The following is a 12,407-nucleotide window of genomic DNA, read 5'->3' as shown; positions in this document are numbered from 1 at the left end:
GAAGCCATTAGGCATCTTGCTGAGTCCTAGCTGGCCAGAGACAGGTTGCCAAACTTTAGCTAGGCTCAGGAAGTTCCACTAGGCCTCATGCCTGGGCATTTTAGGATCCAACATGGCCCTTTTATTGTACATATAAAAATTTTTTTAATATTTTTTGTTCATTTTTTATTTATTTATTTGAGAGTGACAGACAGAGAGAAAGACAGATAGAAGGAGAGAGAGAGAATGGGCGCGCCAGAGCTTCCAGCCACTGCAAATGAACTCCAGACGTGTGCGCCCCCTTGTGCATCTGGCTAATGTGGGACCTGGGGAACTGAGCCTCGAACCGGGGTCCTTAGGCTTCACAGGCAAGCGCTTAACCGCTAAGCCATCTCTCCAGCCCATACATATAAATTTTATAAGTTGAATTAAAATGTTTATTATAAAAAAAACAAAAAAAACCCTACTCAGACATCAAAGTGCATAATAGTGGCATCATATGGAAATCTGATATCACAGTACTCTAATATGACATCACCATACCATACTGTGTCATCAATATATTCCTTTAAGCAACATGAAGTAACATTTTGAAATATCATTACCTAAATATGACATCATAATGACCTATTATTGCATCAGAGAGTCCCAATATGACATCAAAATATGCAACTTTGACATCATGGTCCCTCACTATGATATCTCGGTGCCCTAATAATACTTAATAAAACCCACTGTGTCATAAGAGTACAGAACTGTAACATCATAATAGCTCACATTTACATTAGGATGCCAGATTGTTACATTCAACATGCCCAATGCCCCTTCAAAATAACCTACTATAACAACAAAATTCCAAGTGTTTCATCACAATCCTCAAATGTAATATGTATTTCCTTACTGTGACATCATAACTCTCCCATTGAAATCACAATTTCTTAGTGTCACATCATATGAATGCCCCAATGTTCCATAGGACACCCTGCTGTTACTGCAACAGGTCTTGATGCAATACCACAATGTTCCTCTATGTCAACACAAAAGCCAACTCTGACATGAAAATTCCCACCTGACTGACATTACAAATACCACTGCTATACCTAACACTGTACACTACAGTGTCCCATGATGATATGACCATTCTCCGCTGTGCCATCACTAATCACTATTGTAACATTACCAGCATCACCAACAGTGATATAACAAGGTACCATTGGGACAATTGAGTACCCTATTGCAGAAGAATGATCAGTGATTATAGTTGCTCTGGGAAGTGCAGAGTTTCAGTTGGGCAGGTGAGTCATCTTAGGACATTGGTGGTGTGATGGCCTGACAGTGGGTAAATGACAAGTAAATGCACATGTAAAGGTGGATCAGATGGTTAATACTGGGTTTTATGTGGTTTTGCATTATTTGAAATCCACAGATAAAATTCCATTTTGTTTTTGAAAAAACTAATTTTCTCCAAAGTATAGAAAATATGAATTACATTTTCCTCATTTCTTCTATGCTCCTCTCTTCATAATTTAAGATATATATCCTCAGTTTCACTCAAGCAAGGAGGAACTCTCACATAATGTCATTACTGTCTTTTGTACTGAGCTCCACACTGGTGGATGAACCTGAAAACCAGACATAGTTGATGGGAGGAAGTGATTTATTTCAGGCTGACAGATCCAGGGGATGTTTCTTCATGGTGAAAGGTAGAAACACCACCACCAGTACCACCAAAAACAAAGCAAAATCAGCACCTAAACTACAGGGATCCAAAGTAGAACTCATTGTGAATACCTTAGACAGGAATTCAGGTCTGCTCCCAGTAACACCTTAGGGCTGGACCCCAGCAGCCACCCACAGTGACACCCCTTCCAGTCTGATGGCTTGAAATTGAAGTAACAAGCTTTAATAAAACATTTGAGCCTATTGAGGGATATAAATTCAAACTACCACACTGACTAAACCATCTAGGATATATTTTTGAATCTTTTTTTTTTTTTTTTTTTGATACTGGGGATAAAACTACTGTCCCTTGAATCGTAGGCCAACTAACACACTACACTGTGCTATCTTTGCTCCTCTGTCATTGACATTGTCTCAAATATTTAATTTTTACATGTACTTTCCTAAAGCCAGTACAGAATTGACAATGGCTCATGTGTCATCACACTGAAAGGCCAGTGAGACCCTATAGGAATGATGAAGCAATATCAAGGAGAGAATAAGTTGAAGTGGTGATTCACCTTTTTAATTTTACCTTGATTCTGTTTAAAGCCCAGACTGTAATGCTTCTCCAAGGCTAGTAACCATCCCAGGTTCTTCCCCATGGTTCATTGCCTACACATGAAGTCTCATGAAACTCCACAGATGGTACATCTTGTCCCAAGTAGCAAGTCAGTGAACTAATTTATATCATGTTGCATGCTCTGGGTTCCAAAATTTCTGCTAATTTTCAAACCTAGTTCTATCCTGTTGGAGGAGAATCAGAAAAATTCCATTTCTTTGAGGTAGTTTCATCTAGAAATTGAAGGCCAGAGAGACCCAAAGAGATATCATTCCACATGCCACTTTTCTCTGGCATGCAATAGAACTCTTGGCAGGAAAGGAACTTGTGTCAGATTGCACTGATGTGTAGTGCCCTCCCCTACTGCCCACAATATAGCATGCCACCTAGAGTGAGCATCCAGTGGGCTGGCCCTTGGATCCTCACTCCAAATAAACAAACCAATAGGGTCTTCCACCTGCATACGTGAATCTGACAAAAGAATACATCTCTGTACTATAAAGGCTGTGGTCTTCTACCTGTCACTCTCTCTGGATTCCCTCTCTGCCTGCCTGTACTTGCTTGGGCCAGAGGTGTAAATGTGTGGCTGGCCTCTCCCCTCACCCATCCTGGAGAATACAATTGTGTTTCTTGGTCTGGAGGAACTTTTTTTTGCTTGCCTCTTTTAGTGTGTGGCAATTTCTCACTTTAAGTATGTGTATGATTTTCCTCTGGTCTCTAAATCTACCATATGTCTATTTCCACTACACCCCAGACCTACCCTGTAGATGCTTCCACTAACTCCAGGCCTGTTACCTGCGTCTCTAAACTTGGGATAAAAATGGGTACAGCTCTTTCCTCCTTACTATTTCTCATCTAAATTTCTTGTTCTCTCCTTTGATATTTCCACTTTGTTGTTCATCCTTAAGCTCCCACCATTTTCCCTCTTAAATTTCTTCCATGGAGAAACATAAAGTGGATACGATGTGTGTTTCTTCTAAGTCTCCCTACGCAAGCTCCTACAGTGTCTTCTCCATGTGCTTGTGCCTCTATTCCAGTATTTTCTTGGAAGCCTCAGGGCTTTATGAATGCCCTTCCATGTGTTTGTGGTTCTGTACCTGTCTGTCTAAAAAAAAAAAATAATAATCCTCAATTTTTCTTCAGTGATAAACTATACAGTGTTTTCCAAATAACAGCATGTTTCCTATTTCCTGTGAGAGTATGACTTGGCTCTAGCCCTCTTGTTAGATCGCAATATCCCTTAATTAATCCCCATAATTTGTGATTTCTCCCTAAATAAACTTAATAATTCGTCATTTTTCCTGCCTGAGTTCATTTTTGTCACTTCTTTCTTCAAAAGAGAACACTATTGAAGGAGCAGATGGATTCTGTTGGTTGACCTTCTATGTCTGATTAAGATATATTTATTTTTCCTTTCACAGAATAGCTGTAAATAGTATGGATGATGCTTATGGAAAAACCAATAGCAGTTAAGATCATAAATGTTTGTTCACTTCAAATTAAAATTGACTTGTGGTGAAAAAAATAAAACAGGACCCAAAATTTGGATTCATAAACATGTGGGACCCTCCAGAACCTTGGAAACATGCATCATTCTTACATTTGAAATCCACTTTGTATTATTTTAGCTATTGAGCTGTTTGAGAGTCAAACTGTGCCAATAGTATTTACCAGGCTGTTGTATGGTGCCGTGGATGGTGGACTCATGATGAAGGTTATCATAGTAGTGGGAATGCATGTGGGTGCAAAGTACAAGGTGAGATGGGAATGCAGACTGAGGGTGGGATGGTTACTACAACCCATTAGGGCACACCTCTTCATGACTGATTCTCGACAGCTCTTATGCTGTGCAGTAGGTTTCCTCCCAAGGACTCTTGGGAGACAAGTGCCCTCAAAACAGCCACTGACACTGGGCACACACACACACACACACACACACACACACACACACGGCTATTACTATCCCATGTTAACAAATATGTATGCAAGAGGCAAGGATTTCCTTCATGACAGTTTCATATCTACACAAGTTATTTATGATGGTCAGCCAATTAAAGAACAAATATAGGCAATGAGTTCAATTTAATAATGAATTCATTTCCTCATGGCTTCAATATTTCACTAATGAACACTTTTTGTTGATAAAAAATACAAGACCATAACAAGATTTACGGAATCCAAGCCCTCATATCACATCAAACCATATTCTTCCTCAGAACACACCACTATCTTCATCATCCTATGGGCACCCAGTGAGATTGAGCCCAACTTCAGTTCATGGATAGGTGATGTCCCTATGTGTAATATTCTTTTTTATAACTCCTTACCAATCACTGTTCTTCTGATACAAGATTTGACTTATTTAAGTATTCATGTTAAACCACTCATATGATCCATAACCATCATTGGGAACAAATGAAACTCACTTGTGTGGGGTGCAAAAACCACATTTGGTTTAAAAAATGCTATGATATCTTCAATCTGTATTGTAGCCATAGATTAAATTCTAAGGAAAGACATAGATTCAAGAATTGATTTTATACTTGACCTTGTGAAGAGTATTTCTATCTGGTCATAGCAAAATAATGTAGCACTTGCGGACAAAGATGCAGCCCAGTAGTCCAGCACTGGAGGCCAGGATTGAAAAGACTTCCACAGCCACCATGAATTTCCCTTGGCTGCTTTGGTAGACAGGGAGGAAGGTGACCCACACACTTCAGAACACCAGCATGCTGAAGGTCAGGAACTTGGCTTCATTGAAGGTGTCAAGCAGGTTCCTGACCAAGAAAGCCACAGTGAAGTTCACTATGGCCAGAGATCCCAGGTATCTGAGGACGCAGTGGAAGGCAGTGACTGAGCTCTTGTTGCAGATGATGATGATGTGTCCATGTTCAGAGTGTGCATCTGTGTCAATAAAGGGAGCAGAGGTCCCCAGCCACACTGCACAGGGAGTAATTTGTACCAGGGTGAAGGTGGGAATGATGAAGTTAGGTACCCCTGACACCAGCAGGCCCCTCATCCTTCTTCCTGGAGCGGTGACCTTGAAGGCCAGGAGCACAGTAACTGTTTTGCCAAGACAGTGGAGACAGCCACAGTGAAGAGAACTGCATATGTGATCCACTGCAGGACAATGGTGGCAGTGCTGGGACGTCCAATAAAGAGCAAGAAGCAGAGGAAACAGCATTTGAGGGAGATGAGCAGGGTGTAGCTGAGGGTGCGGTCATTGGCCTTCATGATGGGAGTGTCTTGGTGCTTCGCAAATATCCCAAGAACAAGAACTGTGAGTGCAGAGAATCCCAGAGCCAAGCAGGCTAGAGTGATCCCCAAAGGGTCTTCATAAGCCAGACAGGTCACAGATTTCTGCCGGCAGTGGATTTGCTCTACATTGGCGTACTGATGATCTTCACACTTCACACACTGCTCCATGTCTGAGGTAGAGAACAAAGACTCATCAGTACAGCTCCAGTTTTCATTTGTCACTGATGTCTCACATAAGTGTGTCCAGCATGATAGAAAACTGTTCCTTCTGTGTTGTCGTTGACAGCAAGACAAGTGGATTATCCTGAATACATTCCTCAAAATTAATTGATCTAACATGTATGGTGAAGGACTCCTAGGAAATATTATCATTTTCTCTTACCTCACATATATGAAATAGTTTAATTATCCCAACACTCCTTATATCAACACATTCAGAGTCATAATACAAGTCTTAACTGCTTGATGTGGTGGCCCACACCTTAAATCACTCACTTGGAAGGTAAAGCTTTGCATATCTCTGAAAACTTGAGGCCATCCTGTTGTTAAAGAGTGATTTCCATGCCTGCCTGGGCTATTGTGAATTCTTGTCACAATAAAACATTGGAAAATAGCTTAAACTGGATAATTTATAAATTCCAAATGTAATATATGGAATTGTGCAGACTGCATTCCAAGGCTAGGGTGAAAGCTGGTGCATTCTACTCTCCGACTCTAGGTGGAGCTCTGTTACGTATTGACAGTAGGGACATTGAAATCTTCCACCTTTATCTCATTAAGTGATAGTAATTCTCTGAATGAAAATGGACACCAGGATATAATTATCACCAAAAGCTGTACACCATCATCTTGGTGCAGGGTTTTGCAAATTAATTTTGAGAGGACATGGATAGCATTTATGAATTTTATTAAATTCTACCTCCATAATCCTTTGTCTTGGTAATTTATTCAAGACCTTATTGAGAAAGTAGGATGAGAAAAATCAGTTACCAAATTCCAAAGGAATAAAGATGACATGTGATGAAAGAAGGAAGAAGTCATTACTCTTACCTGTAAGGTGGAGATTTTGCTATGACATATGTTAATATTTAATCTTAAATACATTTGTTCATAAGATAAATTTGTAGAATATCTTTGCATATTGAATATGTACAATGATGAACACACCTTTACTTCTTTTGTGTGTGTGCATGTGTGTATGTGGTGCATATGTGTGTGTGCATGTACAAACACGTGCATGTGTGTTTTACATGTTTCTTTCTGTGTGTGCATGGACCTGTGTGTGTAGGAATTTGGAGACTGGAGTTCTGCACTGGGTGGCCTCCTCAATTGCTGTCCACCTTATTCATGAGTTGGGGTACATTACTTTATCTGGAGCTCAACAGTTGGACTAGACTAGATAGACACCAAATTCTAGAGTCCCACTCTTTTCACCTCTCCAAATTTGCCCCCACTCTTGTCTTTTTGTTGGTTCTGGAGATCTGAACTCAGGTTTTCATGTTTGGGTGGCAAATATTTTACCATCTATGAGGTCAAGTATGTCCAAAGATAGCTTTGGTTCCACTCATCCAAATGTTCTTTATGTTTCTTAATCATGTTAATTAAATTTGTAGACATATGTAAACATTTAGGAAGTATCCCATAATTTTTTATAGCATATGAATCTACCAACATTTTCAGTTTGTTTTTCACATAAAAGATGCCTATTGAGTAGAAACTGAAAAAAAATCAGTAACTTAGTGTTTAGCCACTGCTAAATTATATAACTAGTCATTCTATTTGGATTGTATATTTAACATTATAGTAACATTTGAATAACTGCAATTTTATGAGTTCCTTTGTAACAGAGCATCATTTTAATTCTTTTTTCTGTCTTTATCCACTGATATTAAATATTGTTCATATGTGCCTTATTCTGTTTTTGACATTGCACCTAAATCAATGCCAAATTCATCATCCAACCCTATGGAAGAATTTATTTAAATTTAATTTAACTTTTATTTATTTATTTGAGAGAAGGAAAGAGGCAGAGAGGGACAGAGAGAGAGATCCTGAGAGAATAGGCATGCCAGGGCTTCCAGCCACTGCAAATGAACTCCAGATGCATGCATCACCTTGTGCATCTGGCTTACATGGGTACTGGGGAATCGAACTGAGGTCATTTGGCTTTGCAGGCAAGCACCTTTACTGCTTAGCCATCTTTCCAGCCCCACTGTAGAAAACATGCTCTGGCTATGCAGTCTGTTTGAGAAAAACAGCCACCAAGAATGTTAACCAGTAGTGGATACTGTAAGTTTCATGTCTGGCTATCTAGACAAAATATACCAACTACTGCAAAGTGGCATGGTTGTTGTGTGGGAATCAAATTCTCTCTGAATAGATTTGAGGCCAGCCTTGTGGAAAATAATTCATGTCTGACACTGAAAACTTAATCAAAATACTATAACTATGGAGGTCATAAGCCCAGGGGTGGGGGCTACTCAGGTTGTCAGGTTAAATGGATATGTGTTTATACTCATATATTAATGCTACTTTCACTTTAGTTGGTGAAGCTTCCAGTTTTAGATTGTGGTGACCACTATAGACACTCAAAACTCATCAAAGTGCTAAGCAGACACAGGGAAGTGTCCAGCACTAAGTAAGACATTTATATCTCACTCTCCATGGTCAGGGTCCAGAAAAGGTGGTGGGAAGGAAATAATAGCCCAAGGAAGGCGAGGACTGCTTCCAATACTGCCTTTCAGAAACAAAATAGCCATGGTATTTATTAGCACACAGTGGCTGACACTACCTACACAAGAGATGCCCAAAGGATGAATAAATAATGGCATTAAAGTAGAAGACAGCGTAGTTGGGAAGGAAAGGGATTCACTGGAGGGAGGATTTGGGAAGAGAAAGGGAAGTATGGTGTGAAGAGATTTGGATTTTGTAAAGTTGTCTTTATGTACAAAGGTTGCTAGTAAAAAGCTTAAAACATGTTATGGAATGAAAAGAATTCAGTTAAAACGTTTTGCTCATTCTAATTATATTAATAATTATTTCTACCTGTAACTCCCCTAGCACATAAGATCAGTTTCCAAAATCCTCTCCCATCATACACCTGTATGATTCAAACGCTGGCCTCGGCTCATGTTGTGTGCATATTCACGACAGTCTCTGATTGGTCCATCTTCAGTTTCCATATCTTTTCTTTTCCCTCCCTCCCTTTAGGGAACTAAAAGACAATGGGAAGTACACCTACCCGTGGTCCTACATTACTGTGTGCATGCCAGTGCAAATACACAAAGTCTGAACATCTACTCTTTGGCTGGAACCTGCTGAAAATGGGATGGGTGAGGAATTGGAGGTCTCAGGTATGCAGATCACCTTGGGAATAGTGAAAATCAATAAAAATAGGTACAATAATACCATGTGTGTAATTACACTCTGGAGATAAATAATGTTTAGTTCTTAAAATGATTTTCTTGCATGCAGTTACCTGTCTCATTTGAAATCTCATCTTTTGGGAACTGATAACAACCGAAGCAGCAGGTTGATTGTTCTTCCTGAAGGGGTTTTCTGTACCCAGGACGGCACGGCACACTGCACACTGAAGGCAGGATCTGAGGAATTCAGACATGCATCAGGGAAAGAAATCTAAGATCCTCCTCTCAAACCGGACAATTTTAGAAGTTTGGACCATGAAAAATTTACTTTAGTGCTTGATGATCATAGTAATTTTGCTATGTTGTATAATGTCTTTATAAAATCATATGGAAACAAATTCATGAAAATTACAGTTTTTGTCAAATATTTAAAGATTTTACAAGTATAGCTAGGAATAAATATAAGATGATGTGACATACATTCCATAAGAACATGATTATTAATGTCTAGTGTAAAGCACCACCACAGGACAATCCACCTGTCTACTTCCTGTGGCCCACTCTGGCATGTCATCAGGTAAATACAACTGCTGACCATGTGGAAAACGTGGGGAAAAATTTATTTATAGTGCTTGATGTTCATACTAATTTTGTTATATTGTATAATGTCTTTATAGAGACATACGGAAACAAATTCATGAAAATTATAGTTTTTGGCAAATATTTGAAAATAAAGTATATATGGAAATCAATGTATGATGAGGAGACACACATTACACATGAGCATGTTTATTAATGTCTAGTGTAAATCACTACAGCAGGAAAACCCACCTGTCTACTTCCTGTGGCCCAATGTGCCATGTCTTCAAATAAATACAACTACTCACCATGTTGAAAATGTGGGGAAAACTGTCCTATTTTCATCTTCAGACCAATACCATGGGGGAAATTCCAAACGTTGAGGATATCATACTCATCATTTTCTTGTCCTTTCTGGTTCATATTCACTACATCTCCAATAGGACTAGTAAAGTGCATGTTCTTCAGTAAAGCATGTACCTAAAAGATATGCATCATTCCATGATTGGAAAGGCCCACATGCCATGACTGCATGCATGATGTAGGGAATGCCCTTTATTTTATAGTTCTTCCCTACAATGCACATTCATTGCTAAAAACCAACTGGTAAAATACATTACAGAGACAGATCACTTGAAAGTAACATTATGGTCTTATGATATTAGTTTGTTATCTGGGTGTGGAGGTACATGTGTTCAATGCCAGCTCTCAGGGGGCTGAGGTAGGAGCATTATCATGAGTCTGATGCCATCCTGAGATCACATAGTAAATCTCAGGTTAGCTGGGGCTAGAGTGAAACCCTACCTTTAAAAACCAAAGAAAAAATGAAAATAATATTAATTTGTCTTACAAAATCTAACAAGACATTGCTGATGAAATAATAGATAGAATCTGCACTGTAAGAAATATCAATATCAAAGTCCTCTCTGGTTGCTTTTAGAGCATTAAATGTGAAAATGAGTTTGAGAACACCTTTAGGTTTGGAGGAATTACATTATGCCATTTATGGAAACTCCCAGCTTCCTGAAAGCAGTTTTCCAAGCAGGCATGGTAGCACACACCTTTATTCCCAGGGAGAGAGTCAGGTAGCTTCATTAGGCAGCTAGGGGAATTGGGCCCCTAAGTAAGAAGCAGGAATGTCTTTGGGCCTATCCTTGCAGTCTCCACTTTGCTAGAGATCAAAGGATGATCTTATGTCTCATCTTTCCCCTAAATCTGTTTTTCCACACACAACTTGGACCCCTCCTGGGAGGGACATCTCTCCTAGGATTTAAATCTCATCCTAACATTGTGGTTGGTCAAGAATTTGGTGTCATAGCTAGTCTCTTCCTGAGACAGTCCTTAGCCCAGACCAGTCATTGTCTCTGGCTCACCTGAGCCAAAAGATAGGGCCCACCACTATAATGTTATAAACAGATGTAAGCTAGGGTACAAGCCTCTTTTTTCTTAGTGGTCTATTCATCACTTATGTTTAATTTCACCTTGGGTTGGCCTGGCTGGATGGAGCTGAGGGGAGAAACCCTAATGCCAATTTTCCACATGGGCTCTTTTCCCCCTCCTGCTCTCCACATGGCAAGAGCTCTTTGTACTTCCTATTCTGTCCCCTATGGTTTTTTCAGGCCCATCATGTGGGCTCTCATGCTTTGTGAGTGTATTCTTTTTCCATCTCTTGCTTCTGTACTTCCTTAAATAAATATAATAATTTAATAATTACTCTTCTAAGTCTTATTGTATTCAATTTTATGGTTAAATGTAGACATGAACTCTGGTTCAAGGTTCAATGACTTTCCTGAACCCATAACATAATTTTGGGAAACTGAGTTAGGAGGATTGCTATGACTTCCAGGACAGTCTGGGGTTACTGAGCAATTTATAGGTAAGCTTGGGCTAGACTGAGACCCTGCCTTAAACAAAAAAATAAATAAACAAAAAAACAGAAACAAAACCCAGCTTTTGTTACTTCAGGTGAATGGTCTCATCAGTTCATCATTTGTAGATTTTATGATAAAGTCTTTTTTAAACTTCAAATACCGAAAATTTGCCAGGCCTACTAGGATGCACCTTTAATCCCAGAACTTGGGAGACAGAGGACAGAAGGTCGACCCTGTGTTGTGGCCACACAAAGAGGACATAGTGAATTCCAGGTCAACCTGGGATAGACTGAGACCTTACTGTAAATCCCCCCCCCCTCCAAAAAAAGGTAAGCATTATTTTGAAGTCAGCTTTATAATTATTGAAGTTCAATAAAATGTTCTTTGCTTTCCACTGACTTTTTTCTTGTTTTGGGAAAGCATCTCTCTCTAGCCAAGTAAGAACTAGAACTCATCCTGTGTAGCCTTGTCTTGCCTCAACCTCACAGTGATCTTTCTGTCTTAGCTTCCCTAGTGTTGAGATTATAGAAGTTTGTCACCAAACCTGACTCAAAGTCCTCTTCATCATATATACACACATGTAGATTTACTTGTTTGGAGGTGACAAGTACAGAAAGCCTTGTAATTGAGATAAACTAACCTAGACACACAGACAAGAGCATGTCTTGACATCTTTGAGGATGTCACATTGTGGGAAGCAAGTACCATTGATTTTAAGACACTTTGCCTGAGTGCATGAACCATGTTTGAGAAACTCACTTCCTATCCTCTGAGAATCTACTTGTTGAAGAATCATTTCATGGAAGGCATGGGCCACAGCATACACAGCATTGTAGATGTGGTAACACTCTTCATCCATGGCCATGTCAAATCTGTGCCTTGAAAACCACTCCAGTGAAGGGTTAAAAGAACAGTTATTCAGTGCTTTATATTAGGGTTTGAAGAGGGAACAATTAAAACTCATCCACCCTAATCTTACAGAATTAAGGTTTTCTGTGTAGTTGGAAAAGTTCATTGTCTGAATAAAAGTTTTTAAACTAGACTTTGCAAGGAAGCACTATAACTCACTGAGCC

The 12,407-nt window shown here is 39.4% G+C and overlaps 1 pseudogene; it reads right to left on the bottom strand.

The window, feature by feature from the left end:
• Window positions 1–4,832: 4,832 nt before the first annotated feature.
• LOC123453258 lies at window positions 4,833–12,198 on the bottom strand (annotated as a pseudogene).
• Between the last annotated feature and the right edge of the window lie 209 nt (window positions 12,199–12,407).

The sequence above is a fragment of the Jaculus jaculus genome, chromosome 15 (assembly GCF_020740685.1).
Source record: "Jaculus jaculus isolate mJacJac1 chromosome 15, mJacJac1.mat.Y.cur, whole genome shotgun sequence".
In the NCBI taxonomy this organism is placed as follows: Eukaryota; Metazoa; Chordata; class Mammalia; order Rodentia; family Dipodidae; genus Jaculus; species Jaculus jaculus.
Note: the sequence above shows the minus strand (reverse complement) of the source record. Positions and strands in the feature narration are given on the sequence as shown.